The 4,382-nt window shown below is 44.8% G+C and overlaps 1 long non-coding RNA gene across 1 annotated transcript; it reads right to left on the reverse strand.

The window, feature by feature from the left end:
• Positions 1-425: 425 nt before the first annotated feature.
• Positions 426-2,568, reverse strand: LOC149523307 (uncharacterized). Its single transcript, XR_016347149.1, has 3 exons — positions 2,421-2,568; positions 979-1,116; positions 426-770 (listed from the first exon to the last, which is right to left on the reverse strand). It is a non-coding gene; the product is annotated as an uncharacterized LOC149523307 (long non-coding RNA).
• Positions 2,569-4,382: the final 1,814 nt, after the last annotated feature.

The following is a 4,382-nucleotide window of genomic DNA, read 5'->3' on the forward strand; positions in this document are numbered from 1 at the left end:
TGAAATGTGCCGAGTGTGGGCATTCAGGGCACTCCAAGGCAGGACTGCTTTGATGTCCCCATCGAGTTAGACATGCAAGCGGGGAATCCTGAGAACTGTCTGTCCGGGGTGGGGGTCAGGTCTTTTTAAGCACAGCCCTCGGCTAGCCTGAGGAAGCAGCTCCACACCTTAAGTCCTAACCTGATGCCCTGACGGCACTGGTTCTGGCCAGCCTTAACTTCGGTTCAGGGTCCACTCAATGTGGACATGCTATTTCGAATTAGCAAAATGCTCATTCGAATTAGTTTTTAGGTCTAAATGCACTCATTCGAATTAGCTTATTTCAAATTAACTAATTTGAATTAAGTTCATTCGAATTAGTGCTGTAGTGTAGACATACCCTATTTGCGCAAAATCTTGCCAATGTAGACGTAGCCTATCTATATCTTGCTCACTCTCTCTTAACCAGCAACTAGAATAGGCAGCTAGGCTAGGCTAGTATAGGCCCCAAAAATAACAAAGAGAAAATGATTAAGAAAGGTGTAATGAAGTTCCTTATGAGATTTCCTTATAAAGGACACATTCTACTATCTAAAATGAATTCCTATGAACTGAACTGTACAATTCCTCAGAGAAAGGTAAACAACAGATAACAGCCTAATGGTGGAACTGCTCATACCTGAGCAAAGAAAGCTGTGCTGGTGACTCGCTGCTTTTCTGATGGGGAATTTACCCAGGGAAGGAGGCTCTGTATGATCTCCACTGTTATTAGTCCAGATCTTTGCAGAACCCTGGAAGACAAAAGGAACCACTTATGGGGCAGACTGTGCACTTCAAAAGCTTAGCTGCTATGACCATACAACTCTAAAACCTACGCATGGAAGCTCTGTGTTTCTCACCCAGGGCACCCCGCACAAAGCTATACCTGAAAGTTCCCTGTCAGTCACTCTATTTGTTGCCGATCCCTGAGGATGAAGTGCTGTCTCCTAGATCTCTTACCTCACCAGCAAACACACCCCCTCGTGGTGAGTCTGCGGATTTTCAAGAAGCATCCAAGTTTTCTGCTTCCAGAGAGTTCGTATCAGCTTCTCATTCATAGCCTTGAGAAGCACAGCCTCTAATGCTTCAATAGAAAGCCTGGGGGAAAAGAGGCACAGAACTGTAGTAACCAATAGAAAGGCACAGCCTAAGCAGTCAGGAAACCCCAGTTACTTGTCAGGTCTGTTGTTCATTGACAGTTCATCCATTGACAGTATCCTGGGGACCACTGTTTTTGGAAGGACTTAATTCCCAGGAGGTATTTCAGTCTCATACATCTCATATTACTAGTGTTGCTATGGACAACATTTTGCAGTCACTTTCTCCTATCTGCAAGGTGTATGGGCACTAGCACAGTACAGTAATATGGAAAAAATTCACAATCAGACCCCAAAAGCTGGGACACAGAGAGATTAGTGATCACTAATGGATATTTTGGGGCCCTATGTCCAGCGAGATGTGACAGGGTGCTGAGAGCTTGTACTTGGGGTCAGCACTCTGGTAACTACTAGTACTAATTAGCTTCCCCAGAGAAAGCCTAATTGGATAGAAATGTACCTGATTGCCTGGCTAGAGTGGGGCTATAGAATCAACAAACCTATTCTCCCATGAATAAGGAATCTGCCTAAAGGGACATCCACAGGAGTGTTTGAGGGAAACAGAGAGCAAAAGAGACAAAATGCTAGAGGCATCTAGATAGACTTATGTGTAGTGCTGGGGAGGAGCCGGTGGTCGTGGTACATGTAGGTCTCAATGACATAGGGAAGGGTAGGAGAGATGTCCTGGAGGCCAAATTTAGGTTGCTAGGAAAGAGACTGAAATCCAGGACCTCTATGGTGGCATTCTTGGAAATGCTTCCAGTTCCATGCGCAGGACCAGGTAGGCAGGCAAAGCTTCAGAGTCTCAATGCGTGGATGAGACGATGGTGTAGGGAAGAGGGGTTTGGATTTATCAAGAACTGGGGACACTTTTGGGAGAGGGGGAGCCTATACAGGAAGGATGGGCTCCACCTAAACCAGGGTGGAACCAGACTACTGGCACTAAACATTTAAAAGGCTGTAGAGCAGTTTTTAAACTAAGAGATGGGGGAAAGCCGATTGGTGGGGAGATGCACGTAAATCGCAGGGAGACTTCTCTTAGAGGAGAATCTGTTGATAGAGATTCTCTAAGCTGTAGTCAGAAAGAGAGGACAAAGAGACTGAGGCCTGAGGAGGCCTAGATAGTAGTGTTTGTGTTGCCAGAGCTTGGTGGTTTCAGGGAACTGACCTATAGCAAGCACAAACAAGACTTTCTCATATTAAAAGCAGGTGATGGTAAGGTGCCTCATAACCCTGAGAACTCCTGGGGAGTGTCACACAAATGGACTGGGATTCTCTTTGTTTTGCTCCCTTTCTTCTAATTACCTGCAAGGGTTGCCCTCACATAGTTGTTGTCCTTTTCTAAATAACCTCCTTCGGCGTCTCATCCTGGGCAAAGGCATCTTTTGTCCTAGGGTTTGGCTGATCTGCTGCAGAAGAACAGTGAACAACTCCGGGAACAGCTCCTGCACAGTTTTGCTCAACTGCAATGCTGACACCACTTCAAAGATGGCACATGTTGCCTGAAAGGAGAGCATGGTAAAAGAAGAGGTCTCTTCCTAACACTATCACACGCTCTCCCCTTCTGATACCTGCTGGACTAAATTCTCACTCCTGTCACTAACTTGATGAATGACCGAGAGCAATTCACTCCATGTGTGCCTTAGCGTCCCATAGCTGTAAAAATGTGTAGGACCTATCAAGGCATGTTATGAGTTGCACAAAACATTTGCAAAGCACTGTAAGAAATCTGATTCAAAGACTTTCTAATTGCCAGATATTATTAAGTGAATCAGCCACATACTCTAAATCTGCCACAGAAAGCACAGCTGGAATCCAGGAAACAGTACTTCAGAAAAGAAGTGCCCAGATGACAATATTATACCACTCATCTAGCTTTCCATCAGCATGTTTGTCACAAAGCAGAGAAATACATGTCTGTCGTCTAACTTACTGTGAGAGGTGCAGCAGCTGCTAAATGCAGGTCAGTTTCTGTCTCTGAGGTCATGCTTCCTTCTTGGCTTGTTGGAGTCTTTATTCTTTCTATTAGGACCTTCAGGACTTGAGGGGCGAGCAAGGGATCTGTCCCCAGAGATCTCCACAGCTCAGTGGTGTTACTGCAATTTAACATAGGTTATATGTGACCCCTGGAGACTTTTGTGGCTCTGACTATATGCATCATATTCAAGTAAAGAACACATTTTCTCCTTGACTATGATCAGGGCTCACCAGCCGCGCTGTCCGGCGATCTGCGCATGCACAGATCGCCCGAACCCGGCTCTTCCAGGTTACAATCTACACGCCATGGATGAGTAGATTGTATTATTTGTCAAGCCCTGCCTATGATGAGCAAGTTCAGAGTGCTGTCCTCCTTATATGGTCCTCATGTTTTACATATTGAGTTTCTAGTTACAGAACTAAGTTAAGTTACATTTCAGGTTACATTTCTACAGTGCATGACTATTTTGGGATCCTGGAGGTATCCCGAAATACCTACCCCACATTTACAGAAGCAGCCCGTTATTTTGAAATATTTTTCAAAATAATGGGCACACTATTTTGCCATCCCAATAAACTTTGTTGCATGAGGGATAAGGGATGGCTTGAAATAGCACATTATTTCGACATTTGGTGCTGTGTAGAAGCGCCACATTTCAAAATAGGCTATGCAAAATATGATACGCAATTTGCGGAGTGCAAATTGTGCATCTTATTTCAAGTTTAGGGTGCTGTATAGACACAACCCTAGCCTTACTGCACCATAACCATTAATGCTAGACTTCAGAAGGAAAGGACACAGAGCTCTAATCACAGTTCCTGTTTTCCTACTTCTCAGTAGATATGGAATCATGAGCATATGATGCCCAAAGATCTAGGGCCTGGGAGACAAGTTGAAGAAAGAAAAATGATCTTCCTACTAACTGGATGTACAACTATGAGAACAAATATTTGTGGCTAGCCCATGACCTCTTTACAAATGGCATTCCCTGGCCTCTATTTGCCAGAATGGGCATGTTCTGTTCACTCCCTATGGGGCACCTGGCATTGGCCACTGTCTGAAGACAGGAACCTGGGCTAGATGGACATTTGGTCTGACCCTCTACAGCCGTTCTTATGTTCTTAGATTCCAGCACAGATGACTGATAATTCAGCTAGGGATGTTTGAATGAAATGATAGATATGCTTACCGCCCTGTCTTTAAGTACCAAGAATGACAACTCCATTCCAGCAGCCATACCCTTCCTGATACCAAAAGCCTGGTGCCCTATCCTTGCTAATCAGCCAGGA

This window comes from Pelodiscus sinensis, chromosome 18 (genome assembly GCF_052426305.1).
Source record: "Pelodiscus sinensis isolate ZL-2025 chromosome 18, ASM5242630v1, whole genome shotgun sequence".
Classification (NCBI taxonomy): Eukaryota; Metazoa; Chordata; order Testudines; family Trionychidae; genus Pelodiscus; species Pelodiscus sinensis.